This window comes from Rhamphochromis longiceps, linkage group LG7 (assembly GCF_057381845.1).
Source record: "Rhamphochromis longiceps isolate RC_006_pf linkage group LG7, R_longiceps_female_GT1.1, whole genome shotgun sequence".
Lineage (NCBI taxonomy): Eukaryota > Metazoa > Chordata > Actinopteri > Cichliformes > Cichlidae > Rhamphochromis > Rhamphochromis longiceps.
This window is the reverse complement of record NC_140563.1, coordinates 41,591,839-41,614,066: the sequence shown is the minus strand read 5'-3', so window position 1 is coordinate 41,614,066 and position 22,228 is coordinate 41,591,839. Positions and strand designations below refer to the sequence as shown.

At 41.8% G+C, this 22,228-nt stretch overlaps 1 protein-coding gene across 2 annotated transcripts in view; it reads left to right on the top strand.

The window, feature by feature from the left end:
- The first annotated feature begins 2,735 nt into the window (after positions 1 to 2,735).
- Positions 2,736 to 22,228, top strand: part of strbp (spermatid perinuclear RNA binding protein) — a 97,315-nt gene continuing 77,822 nt past the window's right edge. The window contains exon 1 of one of the 2 annotated variants that reach the window (XM_085413677.1): positions 2,736 to 2,810. The gene's annotated coding sequence lies outside the window, so the exon portion shown is untranslated. Of the gene's footprint in view, positions 2,811 to 4,055; positions 4,342 to 22,228 lie in introns of those variants that run through there. The other variant, XM_085413676.1, reaches the window with a different exon arrangement.

Below are 22,228 nucleotides of genomic sequence, written 5' to 3'. Positions count from 1 at the left end.
TCCATCACACTCCAACAATAGAGATGTCCCGCACTCCCCAGACAGCTGCTCAGCCTTAGTCCCATGAAGATGTTTTTATATGTGTGCGCCCGGGGAGCTGTATGTTTGTGCTTTGAATAAGTTTGTCTGTGTGTATAATGTGCATCAGTTTTGACAAAAGGGTTTTGTTTTAATTGTGAAACTCATCCTATATTTAAACAAATTAGGGTTTCACAGACATCTTACCGGCTGCCTGACTATTGTGCTGCATTAAACAGCCTTCTTTTATCAACGCTGATTATTTCTTTGTTAACGGTGACATGTCATCTCTTCGGTAATACGCTGAGGTAACTTTTTTAATTAGAAAGCAAAAATTAGAAGTGTGGTCTGCATAATGATCAGAAGTAATTAGGACACAGGAATGATAAAACTCTACATGTTTGTTAACAATCACAAAGGGTGGTGGAGTATGATAGTCAGATTAGCATTTATTGAAACGCTTCCTGGCAACACTGGCTGTCTAACCACAGGCAGGGCCGCCTGTGTTCATCCATGTGTGTGAGTCCACCTTGCTCTCATGTCCATCCCACGCTGGCACCACCATCTGCTACCCGTCGAAGTTCTGTCCGGCCCCAGCAAGGCTCCTCGCGCACACACACAGCTCCCTGTGTCCAGCTTGTGGTCAGACAGCCATGTGGCATTGAACCAAATGACCAACGGTTTGTGCACACATGCTGTGACCTTCACTATATGGTCCACAAACACCAAGTCCCTCTCAATCTTTCCCCTCTTTTTTGAGGTGCACATAGGCTCGATTAAAGCACTGAAAGAGAGTGTCTCTCTGTCTGTCCTTCCGTCTGTTTCTCTCTGTGCCATTTGGCCCAGTTTGCTGCCTTGGATTGAGAACATAGGAGCTCATCTTCACTACCAGCAATTCATATGTGTGTCTGTGTGTGCCTGTGTGTTTAGAAGACAACTAAAGAACTCCTTAGAGGGGTGTCAGATGGCAGGCGTTTGTGGTGATGTGTTGGGGGGCGGGGGGGGGGGGGGGGGGGGGGGGGGGGGGAGGTGGAGAGATGATGGGGGCGGATGAAGGAAAGGATAGACGGAAACACAAGGAGGCGAAGACTGCTGCGTTCTCTGCTCTTCAGCTTTTGTTCTCCCAGATAATAACTCTCCACCCCCTGACTCCAAAAACCAAGGGAACCCCTCCAGTCTGGAAACATGAGTAGTGTTCAAGGATGCCGTGACAACTAGTTATTCCAACCTACATCAAGGTGTGTTATAAAACCGACTTCAGCGGCTTGAATTTTGAAATGTCTTGAAGATTTACACAAGCTTGTAAGATGATTCACTGTGAATTATCTGCAGTTGGAACTGCAACATAGCCAGATTTATCACAGTCAATTATAAATGCCCTATGTTGCCCTAAAAAACCCAACATGCTTTTAATTCAGGCCAAAACTGAGTGGGGGGGGGAGAACACAGAGGTACATTATTGCCAACAGCCTGGAGGCCAATCTGCCAGTAGCTGTGAAGAAAACTGAAAATTACAGATTTTTTTTTAACAGATTACGACTTATGACCACATTCAGACAGGTGTGCTCAGGTGAAAGTGGTAATACAGATCTTTGCACAAGAAGAAGATGGAAGGCAAAGCACATGTTGACAGGATGGGGAAATCTGACAGGAAATCAAAAGGCACTGAATGTTACAGTGAAAACAGATTTCTGTTTGCTATGACCCGGTTGAGTACAGCAGCATCTGCAACCCACATAAGATCTAAAAATACTCCCGCACCATTGACTGCTACTATGCTGTGGCCTAGGTAGGTAGATGAATAACAGCGTGTGTATGGTGCGCGTGTATTGTGTGTGCATGTGTTAAAGGAATAAAGGTTTGGCTGTACATACTGAGGTTTGCTGCAGCCTTGTTTAGAAGTCTCAAGCAGAAATACAGTATTTAATGCATAGCATATTGCAAATATGTTGTGCGTTGTTATGCATGTGGCAGAAGCACCTGTGGGCTACACTAGGCACCAATTACTGTAAATCAAATGCACTCATGCATTGCTGTAAATACACTACTGTTAGCTATATGTGGCCCTGTTAGGATTTCATGTGCTCATGGATGTGGATAAGGCCAAGTTGCTCAAACGACAGCCACGGAAATTCTTCTGCTGTGCAGATGTGTAACAGATGTATCTCATATCTCATATTGAGCCAACACTGCAAAAGAAAGCTAAAAAAAACTAAAATATTTGTCTGTAGTATGCTTCAGCTGTTAGTTATGTGACCGACTTATTCAGGGAGTTTAATTAAACTTAGTGTCTCTTTATCCTTTCTTCCACCCAACACCCCAACCCTTACCATTGTTGCCTTATGCTTGCTCAGTGGGGGTCGTCTGGCTGTTGGGGTTTTCTCTGCATGTTTGTTGGTGTACTTTCTTTACAATATAAAGCTGTTGTTGTGATTTGGCGCTACATAAATAAAATTGAATCTATTTAAATTAAACAAAACAAGGAGGAAGAGTTGCATTAGACTGTTACGAGAGGTTGTACCTTTTGCCAGACTGCTTCCCTTCTCTCTCTCCTCTCCTGCACCTGCCTCTCTTCCGTGAACCGCTGTCGGCTGCACCGTTTGCTGCACAGGTGCGAATGGAGCAGCAGCTCCAGGAGCTCCGCCAATTAGGAGCACCGAACGGGGCCACGTGAACAAATCCCGTCGTCTAAATTCCCGTTCAGCGGCGGGCACCTCTGAGTGAGCGGCAGCCCTGAAAGCCACACTGAGTGGGGAAGTAATAACGGCAGGCTGAACGGGAGCAGTGTGCAGGTAAATTGCTTTTTGTCCTGGCTTTACACTCCCCCTTCACTCCCTTCATCTCCCCTCACCAGCTCCGCATGTAGCAATTCAGATGCGCAGCTTTGGGACGGGATGTCTTGGATTCATTTGTTGTCTCTTGCGGGTTGACTCTCTGCTCTCCTCCGATCAGATCCGCGGACAGGACAAACAGCATCCTCGGTTGCCCTGCACCGTCTACGCATTGAAACTCAGACCCCCCCCCCCCTCCTCCTCCAGCTCCTCTTTTTCCCCTCTCCCCCTTGTCTCTTCCAGGCACATGAGGCTATTGATAGTTGACAGCAGCCTCGTAATCCCCGGCTGATCTGGCTGATCTTCCACAGCCATTTGCGAAACAAGAATGTTGATTGAACTTTATTTTGCTTCTAGATTTATTTTAGCTTAATTGGTAACGCCAGCATAGACTGACGCTGTGGCACCGGGGAGCGTGAGAGGCTTTTTGGTGCTGCATGCAGCCAGGCTGAGGAATAAGCTTTTTTTGCTGAATTATTTATAAGACTGTCTGGGGGGAGAGAGAGAGAGTAGCTAATGCCTCTCGTGGATGGAGAGGGAGCCCTGGAGAAGATAGGCTATAGCTCCTCATATGCTTTTTAAATCAGTTTCTTTGCTCAGTTTTTTTTTTTTTTTTTTGACTCTGTTGTTTTGGCAGTAAAGTCGTATTTAATGCTTTCAACTACAAAAAGAAATCACTAAACAAGCACTCGTACTTTTTCTTTCATGCTGACTTGTTTACTCAGCATCTTACATCTGATTTTCTGTTTTATTTAAAATTGATTGTGTTAATGGACACAATCGACTTTTCTTTTTTACAAGCCTCAGATTAGATATCACATATATTAGATTTAGTAAATATAAATGAATCTGCGGTGAATTCTTGCCTAACCTCTCAAAGTAATGTCATTAGCTGCACAGGCTATACATTAATGAAAAAGCTCAGTTAGAAGCTCGTATCTTGTCTTTTTCTCTTTGTGTGTGTAAATGTATATATAGGCTATGTGTGTCTGCATATGGGTTGAGGAATAGCTTTATCGCCATATATCAGCGGCTGTTTACGCTGTCACGTATTTTTTTCCCCCTCTAAAATCCCTTCCTGGTACGGAGAGCTAGTAGTAGGCTATAGATTACATACATGCGGCACTTCTGCACTTGCCTTCTTCACAGCCCGACTCCAGCGGAATGAGTCGACCCCCCCTCGTCCGCGCCTGCGCACTCCCGCCATTCATCTCCGGAGATTTCTCCCTCTCTTTGGCTCCGCTCTCGTGTCTTGCGAGGCGGGATAGACCAGCAGGCGGCTCCGGGCTCGCGCTCGCTCGCTGCCCAGGTTGTCAAGGCGCTCGTGATTTTTTTTTATTCTCTTCGTCGCGAGTGGACGGTGACAGCTCGTCTCGCTCACGTGTTGGACTGAGCTTTGTTTATCGGGTTTGTTTTGTCTTTGCTCGGATATATATTTTTGTGGGGTTTTTTGAGTCATTGACGGACTCCCAGCAGCCCATTTGCCAACCTCGTAAGTATTTTCTTGATGTTTTCTGACGCCTTTCTACGGCGCGCCGTCCAGGCAGAGTTGAGAATCTAGTAGCAAGAGTTTGAACAATTTATCTCTCCCTGTCGGTTGGTTGTGGTTAAGTTAACTGGCATTAAATAATTTTTTTTTAATTTTTTTAATTTTGCTTTCGCTTTTCCTTGTCAAAAAAGCAAAAAGAGGAACTACGTACACTATAAACTTTATTAATGTTACTGTTACTGAGCGTGTTACGTTTTCAGTCAGACATGTTTGAGTCTCAAAAATTAACCGTTCTTTGAAGAATAAGACAATGAAGCCAGATGGTGTCGGTCGACTGTAGTTCATCTTTTATAGCAGGTGTCTGATAGCCCACTTCCGCACTTGACTGTAAGATATGTAGGCTATACCGTTGGCACAAAGGTCTCAATTGTTTAGCTGTAATATTTTATCAAACCCTTCTTCTGCGGTTTTTGGGGTAAGTCTTCCTGAAGTGTTAAATGCATTTTTTTTAAATTGCTATGTTACTTAACTACTTCCTTTTTTTTAAATGCACCTTTAGCCTTCACGGGGGCATAGATTTAGGGAACCAAAAGTAAGTGATCAAAGTTTCATCACTGAGGTTAACTGGCTACTTCCTTACATACATATACCTCCTGTTTTGTGTGTGTATATGTGTCCTATTACGCGAGTGTGTCTATACGTGTGCGTGCATGCCCGTCATCGAGCGAGTGACAGAGAGGAAGAAAATGCTGAACTGCTCTCCCGTCTTGCTCAACCAGTTTGTTGGCATACCAAAAAAACAACAACAAAAAACCCCACGCATTAAACCGTAAACGTGCGCCTCATTTCCCGGTGTTGGAACAACTCGAAAGACCACAGCAGGCGTGTCAGCTTGTCAGCGTTCAAAGGTCTTCACACCTACCAGCATGCAGTACCACGCAGAACTTTCTAACTTGTTTCGTCTGATGCTGCAATATTTCTCCTCTTGTTAATTTTTTTTTTCGTTATGTGCAGATAGTTTGTTTCTCTTTTTATTGACTGGTGAATTGAGCTGCTTTTGCTCTCTGCTATTCTCCAGTGCTTCTCATTTGTCTTATCGTTTCTTTGTGTCTGGTGGTCCTCATGCTTGACTAATGGCCTGTTGCCTTGAGGTTATTTTTATTTGCTCCACCCTTCTCCAACCTGCTTTCGTGTGCAGGAGGTGCCCCTTGCTGACACACTCAGCCACACCTGTCCTGGTTATGTGGAAATGTGGGGTGCCTTTGTTGCCTCTCTCGCCTAAATGGAGTTGATTTATTGAGAGGCAACACAGGCTTCTTTAGTCCTTACTTGTTACAGCCGTATAATGCTCGTCTTGTACTGCACACAGTAGACTTTGTGAACGTGTTGGAGAGAGGGGGAGACAGGATTATTACATCCTTACTTCTTTATTTGTGTGGTCGTACACGGCTATTTACTGCAGTGGACAAATATCTGCCTGCAGCCCTACAAAGTGAGCATTACATAGGTTAGGCTGAAAAAGTGTGCGTATGCTTGTGTCTGTGTGTGTGCATGCGTGCGCTCCAGGCCCCTCCAGCACTTTCGTGGACTCCTTCGCCCAAGCATTGACTTTGCAGTGAACTCTGAGTATTGACAAGATAAAAGGATGAGAAGGAGGGAAAGAGTGAGCTGTTATTGTATGATCACCCTGCAGTCTGTCTTTGTTTCCTCCTCCTTCTTTTAAGCATTGTTTTCCCTTGCTGTTCCTTTTTTGATATTCCAGATTTCCCTGATTCCCCTTTTCTTCATAATTCCCCCTTGACATCTCAGACTTTTTTTAAAGCATTTTTTGTGGGGGTGGGGGGTTTCAAAGATGAAACAGGCATAGATGTTTCAACTTTGAATCTAGACATATATATATATATATTAGGGGTGCAACGATACACAAAATTCACGGTTCGGTTCGGTTCGATACTTTGGTGTCACGGTTCGATATTTTTTCGATACAAAAAAAATGTTCATGCCTTTTTAATTTGTCATTTATTAAAATTATAAATATATATTTTAACTTAAAAGTACAGTTTTTAAATTTAACCCTAACCCTTGTGCGTGTTTTTTATTTTGACAGCGAATGCGCACCTGCGGACCACTTATGTGCAGCCCTGGTTATTTAGCTCGTCATATTGCAGCCACAGAAATTCTTTTGTCCATGAAACCATAAAGCTGCACTTTCTTTTTGCCTTATAGTCTGATTTGTCATAACTTCTCCGTTTTGTGGTAAGCTTTTCTTTGGCTGTCACTACTTCACCCTGACCTGTCTTATTTGGCTCAACAGAACTAAAATATATATCCTGCTGCTTTTACACACGCACTCACATAAGCTCAGCGATTCTCTGCGCGATCAACCTCTCACATGTTTAAGCTTGCTGCGGGAGATTTCACTTGTCATGTTTGCGTAGTAAGCTAACGATTAATAAGACAATGTCAGAGGAATTGGTGCACAAATTATCATCACTCACAGATCAGTGCTGTCGCTCTCTATACACAGTTCGCACGATTGCAAAGTGAAAGCAAAAAAACAAGCGCAAATTCAAACGCGATTTCAATATGTCACATATTGACAGTGGCTCACCGATGCCAATGACATAATTACCCAGCTACATTTCTGAAAGAATGCAAAAGCATTGCCATATATTTTTCCTTCCTACAATAGCCCGACGGGCAGGGAAGAGATAGATTTTGGTAGCCCGACTGAAAAAATCGCTAGCTCCAGGACGTCGGGCTAGCGATATTGCAAGCCCTGTATCTGATTGAGGAATCACTCATCTTTGGAAAAGAGAGTTTATTACAGAGAAATGTCTCTTTCCAAAATAAAAGCTATACTATCCGCTTCTTCTGGGCTATATTCTCAGCAGCATAAGGAGAATCATGTGCTAACAGCTGTCCAAATGACTCGGCTAAAGTTAGTTAGTTGTTTTTGTCTTTACACTAGGATGATGTCGGCGTAAATGTGCTGTCATATTCGTTGTGTTCCCACTAGTGCTTTCAGGTTAATCTCGTTGAAATGACCTTAACGCCACAACACGGCAAATCTCCGTTAACGAGCTACCGCCGATCGCCCCGTGCATGGGGCTAGACGGCCAACACTTTAACGAGCTAACTGCGCTAACACACTAGTTCCCACCCATGTAATTGAGCATTGCATGGCACATCCAACATACTGTTTTACTTTAGTCCATGGCTCGCTTACCTTCAGGGTCATACGTCACATGAAAACCAAAATAATTCCAAACGCCAGATCTGAATGAGGGTGGGGGAGGTCCATGTTGCAAGGAGAGCTTAACTTCTGTCTTGCTAGCTTGCCCTGCGCTCTTCCTTCTGACTATGCTGTCTGTGTTGAGCGCTCAGTGGATCTGCGCTCGACAGTGCAGCCTAGGCAGAGTAGTCGAACGCAGATTCACTGAGCGCTCAACACAGACAGCATCGTCAGAAGGAAAGTTGATAAAATAAATTACAAATGTTGTATTGTTCGATACATATGCGTACCGAACCGAAAGCACTGTATCGAACGGTTCAATATCGATACGAATATCGTTGCACCCCTAATATATATATATATACATATATTCATATATATATGAATATATTTAGCTCAGGTGACATTATGGCCCTAAAATGGAAATTTCCACTATACTATCGCTATTGATATGCCTATATTTCACATTCCTGAGACATAAACCCCGTGTTTTTTTTTATTTAAAGTAGGGCGTTTTACCATTTAGCCCTTGGTGTTTGATTTCCCTAGAATCTGGAAGGCGATTGAAGCGCACCCAGTGGATTTGGATTGCTTCAGTGGATTTGAAAATGGATTTAATTTCCACTAATGGAACTTACTTGGGACCAGATACCCAGATTAAGGACACATAGAGAACTGGCAACACTAGTAGATAGACTGAGCACACATAGCAAAGACAAATAGAGACACAGCAGAGTGACAATTTAATATCAGCCATAAACCATAAAATAGTGGTTTTTGACAGGTTCTTTTTTCTAAATATATTCCACACTGTCAAAGACCATTTTGTTTTTTTTCCCAACATCCACACTAAGTTTTACTTTTGTAACGCATAATCATAAATTGACATCCCTATAGAGCTTCTGAGGTTGTCACAAGAGAAATTGTTATATTTACAGAGATAAAGAGAAATTCCAGGTTCAAGAGTATTTTAAAGATTGCAGTTTTTAACATTTGTTTTTTAATTTTTATATGAACTGAAGCTAGATCCTCAGAGATCTCCACATAGTCAGCAATTGAGATGTCTGAGTGGACCAATCTGTGAATCATTTTCCATTGTCAGATACATTAAATGATGATGATTTCATCAAAAATCAATTCATTCATTCATTCATTCATTCATTCATTCATTCATCCAAAAAGCAATCAAACCAAAATCAAAATTACTGAACAAAGTAAAAGTGCATTAAATTAAAATATGAATGATCATAGATGCAACTGATATCAGTTTCTACTGACCTGTGTGCCTCTCATTATCAAATAAACAACTGGAACCCTAAGGACTGGAGCCCTTAGATGATACCATTTGGTATGAGCGGTTATACTGTACATGTTGTTTATGTAGGATTTTTTAAGTTAATTATCATTTTGGACCTTGCTTTTGTGTGTTTATTCACAACATTTTGACTTTCTGAACTTGTTAAGGATTCATATTATATCGCCAACATAGCAAAACTAATTTTTGTGATTTTTCATTCAAATGTCAGAGGCAAAAGCTTATCTTTTATCTAATTCCTTCAGTTTGTGTTGTTGTTAGGTCAGCGTTGTATGAATGACAGTGTATGGCCTTCTCATTAAAAAGTCCATATGAACAGAATCAACCTTTTGGGATTTACTTACCTGGATGATTGAGCATGAATCAAGACACTTACTAAATAGTGTTGTCAGTATTACTGTCAATACTGACAAGCTTATATGACGACATATTTTAACCAGGTTGTTTGAGAGAGTTTTGAAGGCGAGAATAGCCATTTGCCTGAGATGTAGGTTTATTGGCTTTATCATATTGTAGCTTGTCTGTTCCTTGTGTATTCACTCCACTTGCCTGATTCCTGTCACCTCTAAATGTGTCCCTCGGTTCAGCTCTCTTTCTTCTGCATCTGTTTTATGTACGCCTGGGAATGGCGTCATGGTCCTTCAGCAGCTTGGGCTCTGGTGTGCTTTATGTTATGTGCTCAGTTTAAACAGTTTGGAATCTCAGTAACACTCACTCAGTAATAAGAGGAGACACAGCAATGTCACGGGACGTCTCTCTCTCCTGCTGCTACCTCTGCAGCATTTGAGTGTGTTTTGGTGCCCACTGCCTATCAGTGAAACAGGAGTCTTTCCACCAGTTCTCAGATTCTAGCATACAGCAGCACATTTAGAGTCTCATCTGGCAAGGAAATGTAGCTTTAATTCAATTGGCCAGAGCTTTAGTAAAAGCTTTCCTAATTGGCTGATATGGAAGCTGGCTGCCAAGGTTCCAGTAAGCACAACAGGGAGTTGAGGACAGTCCCAGAGGTGCTGTAGTGCAGGTGAGACTGTGCAAAGGGCAGATAACATGAGAGTGTGCTACTGTTTTGAATATTCCTCCATACACAATAATAAAGAACCTGCTAACTCCGATCCATCCGCCTGACCATATCTCAGTTTCAGCTGTGTCGTGTGCCACACATATGCAAATGTACACATGCAAACACACCCATGTGCATTAACAAGAAAGGCTTTTGTCTCACAAACACAAGGAAACATCTTCCCCACTTGGTAAAGGAACAAAGTCATCAACGCAAGAATATTGTCTCTGCGTGTGTTTTATAAAAAGTGTGCAGACAGAAAAGAGACACAAAAAAATGCTACTGCCAACAGCCACATCAGCCATTCCTGCTTCCTTCACCTCAGGAATCCAGGAATAGTTCTGGGTGACAGAGACACCGGATACGAGATACGGAGACAAAGAGAGAAAACACACAGAGGCGGAGAGAGAACCAGGAAAGACAGAAACAGTGCAAGAGATGGCCATGTAAGGTTTACTGCACCATAGCGCTGTACCACCGCTGTACAGGGACACTGAAGCTGAAATTAGTGTTTCAGAGGATGGGATTTCAAGTTACTGTTAACGTGAACTTTGTTTTATTTCGGGGGGGGGGGGGGGGGGGGGGGGGTGTTTCGTGGCTGCTTTATAACGACACAAAGGCAGCCTTCATTATATGATTCATTGTTGAGTCTGTAGAAATAACAGTGAGTCTATCTAAAAAATGGCCTGTTGTGGTTACATTATGATTTTAGTCAATTGTATATTAAATAATGAATGAATTATTTGCAGTGGCATTTCCAAGAAGAGCTAAATTGTTTGCATCCATATATTGTAAACCACTTAGTGTGGCATTTACACAACCCTTGTTCTACAAATTGAGATAAAGTCCAGATAAGTGTTGGGAAAGTATTAACGATTTCCTTCAGAAAATGATCATCCATATAATGTCTTAATTATTGTGATAACCTTTTATCAATTCAATTTATCAATTCCCACCAATATATAGCCATTCCTTTAATTTGTTCCCTCCTAGATTATCAAAGCATTGTGTCAAGCTTACTAGCATTTTCTTGTGTCTTTGTCTTTTTTTTGGTATGATCTCTTGCCAGATGTTTGATCACTATCTTTGGCTTATTCCTGTAAATTTTGTTTGTTGGATTTTTGGATCCTTGCCTGTCTCTTTGTGAATTGTTGGATATCTGGGCTGTCTTCCTGTGCTGGACCCAAGCGCTTGGGCGTTTGCTGTTCCATTTACAACGGGCAAACAGCACATTGGATATGAACAATAAATATAAACCTTCTCCTTTTACTAATGCGCTAGACTAACATTTGTCAAAATGGTGGGGAAAAAATATCAGAACAGTGTGTTGCTCCACTTTTAAAATATCACACTGTATTTGGTGTAAGATGGAAGCTTTCAGAAGTCCACTACATTTCTGCATATTCTGCATTACTTGCATAGGTGGTGCTGGATTTACCAGGAAAGGGGAGATAGTGGCAGAAGATGGTGCAGGTTTAAGAATGTACTTTTTCATTGAATGGTTGGGTTTGTTAGTAGGTGTTGCAACACCACATTTACTGAAGGAGTAAATGTATTATCCTTTGTTTAACAGTTTGGATGCCCGCCTGCTCTATCACTCGGATACTGCCAATCACTGGCAGCTCTCCCTCGTATGCAGTTGTTTATGCACAGGCGCACACAAGCATATGATGTTTACAGAGCACATGCTGATAACCAGTTTAGGTAAAGTAGAGGCAACTAAACTAATTCCTGCTCCTTCATCTCACTCTTTTACTGTTTTGTCCTCTAATACACTCATTCAAAAGTGTGCACACATCCTTGCACCCACCCACACACACACACACACACACACACACACACACACGCACACACACACACACACACACACACACACACACACACACACACACACACACACACACACACACACACACACACATACACAACCCTGCCTGTCCCCTTCTCATGTCCCAGCTCTGCTTACTGTGTCAAAAAGAGCTTAGATCAGGGAAACCATAGCTTGCCCTCGTTCTGACTTCCAGGAAGATGGAGCTATTTATTCAGACCAAACAGGACATGTTTGGACTGACGCTGGAAAGTTGCCAGGCAGAATCCGAGCTGGTTCAATAATTTGGTTAATTTGATCCAAGTGCCATAGAGAAAGGTGCTTTCCTCTGTTTGCTCCAAAAAAGGCCAGAATGGGTGCTAGGGTTGCAAACCTTCAATATATTTTGTAGCAGTAGATCCTCCCCAAAAGGTTATCATTCATTTACAGTTTTTTACAGACGCTAGGACACATTTCTCAATACTTAGATCACTTTTGCAAAACTCCTCACACAGTGAGCACAACAGAAGTCTATGTGGGCTAAACTGAGGACCAGTTATCATTGTTTTGGCACAAAATGCATTCAATGACTACATCTCTCAAATTTCATGAATTATTTTCTCACTCAGACACAACAACTGCCAAAAATCTTTGTACGTACAGGACATTTTGCATGTACTTACATACTGTTTTCAAAACTGTTAAACTTATGGCCAAAACAATAACACAATGCAAAACTTAAAAAGACAGCAAAATCCAACAGCAATATTTTAGTGAAACATATTTTAAATCTAAAAATGCAGTTTAACCAGCCACAGCTGATTCTCATTGTAGATGAACATCTACACAGGTGTTACTCCTTCAATTTTTCAACTCTTTCAATTCTGGCATGCCAGAAGATTATTTCCTAGGTGTATTGCCCTAGATGACATAAGATGTGATGTGGATGAGAACCTGCGGCCAAATGGAGAAGACCGAGTAGATTAGCATTACTATTGTATGTGTATCAGTGGATGGTGTGTATACAAATTCTTGTATTTTGGGATTACTTAGTGCAAAAAAATAAAAATACATAAACAAATATTAACGAATTCTGCATGATGTCTGATTCATTCCAGTAACATATATTGAAATTATAAAGAGAGATGTGTCCTTGTTTTACACAAGAAAACACTGTGTAATGCTACATGTTGTTAGTGTTTTTTAGGTCATTGTTTTGTGGGTGACAAAGTGTGTTTGTCGACTGTCAACCTTTGCTAGTGTTCTGGAAGAATGAGTTTATTTGAGACCTGAATAAAGTGTTTTGGTAGTTGTAGTGCATTTTGAATGTGAAATGAACTGCTTTGCCAAGCTGAAGGTCAGTTAGGAGAATTGTGTGAAGAGTTTTGCAAAAGTGACCTAAGTATTGTGAAATGTGAACGGCTGTACAAAACTGTATTCACAAAAAAGTTGGCATAAAAAGAGCAAATTCCAGTAGGTTGATTGAGATGTGCTACTTCACAAATGCAGGTAAAAAAACAAAAATTGTGCTCTTTGGATCCATATAGGAAAAAGCTGGGAGGTTAGACTTGTACTTTGCTTTGTGATCAATAAGTTATAACCACAAAACCCAAGGCCCCATGGCATTCACATTTCCCCAGAGACCAAGGTGACATTCATTGCTTTTTTCTGCTCCAAAAACCCCCAGGTTTATTCAGTCAACTTTTATGACAAAGAGATTGTCAAAGAAATCTTTAATATTTTCTCATTATTCCGCTTTTTTTGCAAGATAAAAAACTGACCTGATTACCAGAATACTCTGTTTATTAAAAACTGTAGAGCTGTTTGCTCATCACAGTTGTGATATCCTGTCCTTGTGCGCTTTGTCTGTCACTTTTAAGGCTCTTGTCTTTTTTTAAAAAAAAATTTGTACCTCAGAAAGAGCAGATGAAAGATTGTGTTTGTAGCAAACATGAAAAATATTGTCAGTTCTTGAAGGTTTGTAGCTGCTTGTGTTGTGCTAGTTGTTAGTGATCCCACTCTGTCTGCACTGACACCTGTCTACAATCTCAAAAAAGTAAAATCTTGCTATTTCTGTCTAAAGAAGCACTTGTTTTCAGGGAAATGAGACACCCTTCCTATCTCCTTCTCCTTATAAAACGTAACAGAAAATAATAAGTAATAAAGCTCTGAGAAAAAGAAACTGTAGGCGAGTCTGTCTCCACTGGGGCTGTCTAAGGCTTTTATTTGTGCTACTGTGAGAAGAAAAAAGTCCTGGGATCATGAAACAGTCAAAACTACATTTGACGTTCATCTCACAAAAAATGAGTGAAGATTATAGCTCAGTTAAAAATAATTGACCGGAATACATTGGCTGTGTTGTGCATGCAGTTGCATCCCCATAAGCAATATTTTCTCTCAACAGCAGTGATCCACTGACCGGTGTTAGCAGATTAATTGCTGCTTTCATGTTAAGCTGTAGCATATCACCCTGTAATTGGTAATGGAGATTATCAGTGAGATACTGCGTGGGCCATGACAGATTTAGATTTTTATATATGCTTATCGTAAGAAAGTAGGATTTATGAGATTCTGTTCTCTTCTGTACGCACAAAGTAGCTCATGCTGACATGCACATTAAGATTATATTTTTAAAAAAAAAAAAGAATATGTGTATGTCCACTTGTTACTGTCAAATTAATATTCCAGTGCAAGTTTAATTTCTGAACTGGTCCCCATGTAAGGCAGATACAACTGATACAATTATCTGAGTACCAGTTCAGCACGTATAGTGACTTTGTAAAGCCTTTCAATATATATATATTTAAATATATATAAAACACCCAGCACACCCCTGCGGGTGGTTTATCCTTCAAGCTCGGGTCCTCTACCAGAGACCTGGGAGCTTGAGGGTCCTGCGCAGTATCTTAGCTGTTCCCAGGACTGCGCTCTTCTGGACAGAGATCTCCGATGTTATTCCCGGGATCTGCTGGAGCCACTCGCCTAGCTTGGGAGTCACCGCACCTAGTGCCCCAATTACCACGGGGACCACCGTTACCTTCACCCTCCACATCCTCTCGAGCTCTTCTCTGAGCCCTTGGTATTTCTCCAGCTTCTCGTGTTCCTTCTTTCTGATATTGCTGTCATTCGGAACCGCTACATCGATCACTACGGCCGTCTTCTTCTGTTTGTCTACCACCACTATGTCCGGTTGGTTAGCCACCACCATTTTGTCCGTCTGTATCTGGAAGTCCCACAGGATCTTAGCTCGGTCATTCTCCACCACCCTTGGGGGCATCTCCCATTTTGACCTCGGGACTTCCAGGTTATACTCGGCACAGATGTTCCTGTACACTATGCCGGCCACTTGGTTATGGCGTTCCATGTATGCCTTGCCTGCTAGCATCTTGCACCCTGCTGTTATGTGCTGGATTGTCTCTGGGGCATCTTTACACAGCCTGCACCTGGGGTCTTGCCTGGTGTGATAGACCCCAGCCTCTATGGATCTTGTGCTCAGAGCTTGTTCTTGTGCTGCCATGATTAGTGCCTCTGTGCTGTCTTTCAGTCCAGCTTTGTCCAGCCACTGGTAGGATTTCTGGATATCAGCCACCTCCTCTATCTGCCGGTGGTACATACCGTGCAGGGCCCTGTCCTTCCATGATGGTTCCTCGTTTCCCTCCTCTTTCTTGGGTTTCTGCTGCCTGAGGTATTCACTGAGCACTCAGTCAGTTGGGGCCATCTTCCCAATGTATTCTTGGATGTTCGTTGTCTCATCCTGGACTGTGGTGCTGACACTCACCAGTCCCCGGCCCCCTTCCTTCCGCTTAGCGTACAGCCTCAGGGTGCTGGACTTGGGGTGAAACCCTCCATGCATGGTAAGGAGCTTTCTTGTCTTTATGTCAGTGGCTTCTATCTCCTCCTTTGGCCAGCCTATTACCCCAGCAGGGTACCTGATCACGGGCAGGGCGTACGTGTTGATGGCCCGGATCTTGTTCTTACCATTCAGCTGACTCCTCAGGACTTGCCTGACCCTCTGCAGGTACTTGGTGGTTGCAGCTTTTCTAGCGGCCTCTTCATGGTTCCCATTCGCCTGCGGGATCCCCAGGTACTTGTAACTGTCCTCTATGTCTGCAATGTTGCCTTCTGGTAGTTCAATCCCCTCAGTTCTGACTACCTTCCCTCTCTTTGTTACCATCCGACTACACTTCTCCAGTCCGAACGACATTCCAATGTCATTGCTGTATAGCCTGGTAGTGTGGATCAGTGAATCGATGTCTCGTTCACTCTTGGCATACAGCTTGATGTCATCCATGTGCAGGAGGTGGCTGACAACTGCTCCGTTCCGTAGTCGGTATCCGTAGCCAGTCTTGTTAATGATCTCACTGAGGGGGTTCAGGCCTATGCAGAACAGCAGTGGGGACAGAGCATCTCTTTGGTAGATCCGGCACTTGATGGTGACTTGTGCGATGGGCTTGGAGTTGGCCTCTAGTGTTGTACGCCACATCCCCATTGAGTTCCTGATGAAGGCTCTTAGGGTCCCATTGATCTTGTACAATTCTAGGCATTCCAGTATCCAGCTGTGGGGCATTGAGTCATAGGCCTTCTTGTAATCAATCCAGGCAGTGCACAGGTTGGTCAGTCTGGTCTTGCAGTCTCGGCTGATTGTTCTGTCTACCAGTAGCTGGTGTTTTGCGCCTCTGGTATTCTTGCCAATTCCTTTCTGTGTCCCGCTCATGTATTGACCCATGTGCCTGTTCATCTTAGCCGATATGATGCCTGACAGGAGCTTCCATGTAGTACTGAGGCAGGTTATCCGATTGTTCAGTCTGACGTCACTAGCCGTGTCTGGGTCTAAACTCCGCTGCAGCTCCATATATCAAACGATCACTGTGGCATTACTGAGAGTTGAAAAACTGTCTAAAGTCTTTCATCTTTAACATCCAGGCATCCATGAAAACGGAATTTATGACATTTAACGGAGTTAGAAGTTAGCAGGGAGTTAGCTCGCTAGCTTCTATCTAAATACAATATAGCATGTCCTGACTGCGGGGTTTTGGAAACAAATTAAAACGTACAGCTCTGTTATCACTTCCAGCATAAATGAAGACAGAAAACTAAACAGCAGTGACGTTTGTAGGGTTACTGAAGTTTGGCTAGCTGGTATATAATGATGTGCTACGTGACCGCTAGCGACACAGCTATGTTAGCATAATATAAACAAGCTAACTTTTTTTCCACTCGATAAAAGTTAACGTGTGTGTTCACGGTGGTCAGGAACAAATGTAATCGCATGGCAGGATGCTGTAAAAGGACCAAACTTCAGCCAGGAGAACAACTGAGATAATCCATCCACAATACGAGGTTAGTCATTCATGCTGCTGCATGGGCTGGGCTGTAGTTACATCCTAAGGTTTTAAAAACTGAGCTTAAATAAATGATTAGCGGTAATAAAAGCCGAGGGAGGTCAACAGGGATCACTGACTGTTTTAGGAGCTTTTTGAGATAAAATAGAAGAAAATACATAACATTAAACATGTTAACAACACAAAAGCCATATTAAACGCAGACTACTTTAGACCCGGAAGTAGGATTCGTCGCGTCATCACTGAACAACCGGATTGGTCGGTAGTTGGAGGGGACCGGTCCCTTCTTGGGGTCCTTGGGGATCAGGACCGTCCGACCTTCGGTTAGCCATTCCGGGTGTCTCTCGTTAACTAGCAGCTGGTTCATTTGTGCTGCCAGACGCTCGTGGAGTGCAGTCAGCTTCTTTAGCCAGTAGGCGTGAACCATGTCGGGCCCTGGTGCTGTCCAACTCTTCATACTGGAGACCCTTTCTTGGATATCTGCCACTGTGATGGTTACTGAACCCTGTTCAGGGAAGTCGCTGTGGTCTGCCCTCAGATCCACTAGCCACTGAGCATTGCCGTTATGGGTTGCGTCCTTCTCCCATATGCTCTTCCAGTATTGCTCCGTCTCCAGCCTTGGTGGTGCTGTTCTCTTATTATTATTGTTCCCTTGCCACTGAGAGTACACCTTTGCTGGTTCTGTGGAGAACAGCTGGTTTATTCTCCTGCCTTCTATCTCTCTGGTGTACCTCCTCAAGCGGCTGACCAAGGCTGTGAGTCTTTGCTTGGCAGTTTCCAAGGCCTCAGGTATGGACAGCTTGCTGTATTTCTTATGCACCTTCTTTGTCGCACCTTTCTGCAACTCCGATAGTTGGCTAACCTCCCTCCGTGCTACTTTGATCTTGCCCTCTAGCCTCCTTCTCCATGGAGGGTACTGCCCCTTGTGGCTGTTCAACTTGTAGCCAAGCATCTCACTGATCACTGCTGCCGTATTGTAGATCGGCTTGTTGGTGTCGGTAATCGTGGTTGTAGTTATTGTCCGTAGTGCTGCATATACTGTATGTATGTATATATATATATATATATATATATATATATATATATATATATATATATATATATATATATATATATGTGTGTGTGTGTGTGTGTATATATATACACACACACACACACACACATACATGTGTATATATATATATATATATATATATGTGTGTGTGTGTGTGTGTGTGTGTGTGTGTGTGTGTGTGTGTGTGTGTATATATATACACACACACATATATATATATATATATATATATATATATATGTGTGTGTGTATATATATACACACACACACACACACACACACACACACACACACACACACACATATATATAATATGTATATATTATATATATGTGTGACAGGATATATAATATATAATATGTATGTGTGTGTGTGTGTGTGTGTGTACACACACACACACACACACACACACACACACACACATATATAATATGTATGTGTGTGTGTGTGTGTGTGTGTGTGTGTACACACACACACACACACACACACACACACACACACACACATATAATATGTATGTGTGTGTGTGTGTGTGTGTGTGTGTGTGTGTGTGTATTTATTTTATTTTATTTTTTTACTGAAATGTATAAGAGCCACTTGTATTATATGCCTCAGTGCTGAAAAGGATTCAACAGAAGCAGAAGATGCAACAGAACAGCACATCCTTCCTGACACACTCATACATGCTTGTGAGCAGGCGGACGTGAATTGTTGTGAAGCTTTACCATATTTTCTCCTGAGATCATTTCATCGTTTCACTCCAGCTCACACATCAGTGTCAGCCTGACTTTTATAAGCATGGCCACCATTCAGCCAGCGGCCAGTGTGTGTGTATGTGTGTGTTTGTAGCTGTGAAAGGAAGAGGAAGGTCAGGAGTGTACGAGATTTGTATGCGTTCAAAAGTCTATATGTTTTTGTTTGAGTCGATAAGCTATCTCATCGCCCATTTGTTGTATCTTTGTAAACTGCTTGGTGCCAGAAAGTAATTGTTCATCACCGCTGGTTTGCAGCATGCAGCTTGTTCTCATTCTGTGCGTAGTGATATTAAACACAAGCAAGCAGAGGATACAGTTAGAATCAAAGAGTCAAGTGCCAGTTGGATAGTTATAGTGCTGGGCAATATGACCTAAATCTTGTATCGCAGTATTTTTTTAAGGACTCTAGGAGTGTATCATGGTATCATTATAATAATCACTATTTTTTCCCCTATCAGTGGCCTTCATATAGGTTTACAGAGATTCATTTATCTAGCAGGAGTATGTAAAATGTAACATATTAATGTCATTGTAAAAAAGGAATAAAACGTAAATAAAACTGCACAACCAAAACAACAACTAATCTATTCTTTAACAGGCATCTTGTTAAAGGCTGTTCATGCAGTCTTTACCAGGCTGCCTGTTCTGTGTTTTGGTTGGATATAATTTCACTTTTCATTATTTAAACAAAGTCAACAGATGGCTCGTTAGCATTGATGTTTCCACAGCAGAGCTGTGAAGTGTAGCTTTGAAACCAACTCAGTTTGGAGTTATGCTTTCTTTTTTTTTGGTTGCACAAATGATTCCATCATCAGGAAAAAACACCTAACAGGCTTGAGTACCAGGTCATCTTTGCATGAGTTCGGCTGGCAGTAACAGAGCACAGAAGCAGCGTGACCAGAAATGACAGAAAAAACAGTCTTTCTCTCTCTCTCTCGCTCTCTCTCTTTTTTCTTCATCCTCCATCAGTCTTCACTGTTATTTAACACGCTGTTATTTTACCTGGCTAGCAGAACAGTGCAATGTTGTACAGTAACTGTGTTGCTATTAGTTCTACATTTTGTTTATATGTCACAGATTATTGTGTGCCCTGATTTCTATCTTGATGTGTTAGCTGTAAATTATTAATGTTTGTCCTATATTTGTTTTTTATAATTAGAATTGAAGGATACAAAGTAAAAACAGCCCTGCTCTCAGTACGCTGCTTTCCTTGTAGCTGCTAATAAGACACATTTAAATCCTGTGAAGATCCACAGTGGGGTTTTTGTTTTTTTACTAGTATGGCTGTATTTGAAGCATGTATAAAATTACAAAAGGTATACCGCCCACATTAGAAGTTTATTGCCTCCTGAACTACAGTTTTTAATTGCATGAATCTATCACACTGTTCTTTTGCTACATGGACATGTGTGTAATAAACAGATGGTATGTGTGTTGTTCGTAACAAGCTCTGAATGAAATTATAAAATACTGACAAACTGCACGAAGAAGTCTTACAAACTCCATTTTTTTGTGTCAGGGGTTTTACTTCAAAGTCAAATGTACTTGAGGAATTTCCCTTGACTATTTGTCATTAGCCTGTAATGTTTTTTTTCATCGTAGCCCAGTGAAGTTATTGGTTTCCCACATTTCAGTGTTAATGACTTTCATCAATACTCCCATGGATGTGTCTCAGATGTTTTACATTTAGCTGGAGGTTTTGCGTGTAGGTGTTTAGAGTAAGAGCTATGTGCATATGAATAAAGAAATATGGGAGATAAAGATAAACCAGAGAAAAAAAGGACTCTGTACTTTGTAGCATTTTAATAAGTCTGAATAAATTGCTACACTCTGGGGCTGGTGTAGAACATCTTAGTCTATTCTTATCATGGGATGGGATTTGAGTAGTTAACCTCATTGAGCTATGGATCGACGTGAAGTTTTCAAAATATTAAAGTGAACAAACATTCCTGAATCTATAATTTCCTGCCATAAAGTGTTTGAATTGAGAAATTTCTATGTCTATGTAAATGTTCCATTTCCATATATATATATATATATTTATATATATATATATATATATATATATATATATATATATATATATATATATATATATATATATATATATATATATATATATATATATATATTAGGGGTGCAACGATACACAAAATTCACGGTTCAGTTCGATTTGATACTTTGGTGTCACGGTTCGATATTTTTTCGATACAAAAAAATGTTCATGCCTTTTTAATTTGTCATTTATTAAATTTTCACGGCACATTCCGCACCACATCTCTGTGCGTTCATCATTTGTTTGAAGCCAGCTCACCTCCTGCAACCACTTTTCCGAGAATACGCACTTCTTTTGTGGTTCGGACTCCTTCTGACATTTCTTTGGAGGTGGAGGGACACCAAAGTAATTGCTTAAAGGAGCTTGCTTCTTCGACATCTTTAAGAGTTCTAAACAAATGTCTGTCCTCCTCCTGAAAATCTTATGTACGCAAACATGCGTTGCAACTTCTTATCTTGTGCGTGTTTTTTATTTTGACAGCGAATGCGCACCTGCGGACCACTTATGTGCAGCCCTGGATATTTAGCTCGTCATATTGCAGCCACAGAAATTCTTTTGTCCATGAAACCATAAAGCTGCACTTTCTTTTTGCCTTATAGTCTGATTTGTCTGATTTTACCACAAAACTTTTCCATTTTGTGGTAAGCTTTTCTTTGGCTGTCACTTCTTCACCCTGACCTGTCTTATTTGGCTCAGCAGAACTAAAATATATATCCTGCTGCTTTTACACAGGCACTCACATAACGCTCAGCGATTCTCTGCGCGATCAACCTCTCATATGTTTAAGCTTGCTGCGGGAGATTTCACTTGTCATGTTTGCATAGTAAGCTAACGATTGATAAGACGATGTCAGAGGATTTTGCGAGCGTAAATGTGCAGTCATATTCGTTGTGTTCCCACTAGTGCTGTCAGTGTTAATCTCGTTGAAATGACCTTAACGCCACAACACGGCAAATCTCCATTAACGAGCTACCGCGGATCGCCCCGTGCGTGGGGCTAGACGGCCACCACGTTAACGAGCAAACTGCGCTAACACACTAGTTCCCACCAAGGTAGTTGAGCATTGCGTGGCACATCCAACATACTGTTTTACTTTAGTCCATGACACGCTTACCTTCAGGGTCATACGTCACATGAAAACCAAAATAGTTCCAAACGCCACATCTGAATAAGGGTGGGGGAGGTTCAATTTGCCATGTTGCAAGGAGAGCTTAACTTCTGTCTCGCTAGCTTGCCCTGTGCTCAGTGAATCTGCGTTCGACTACT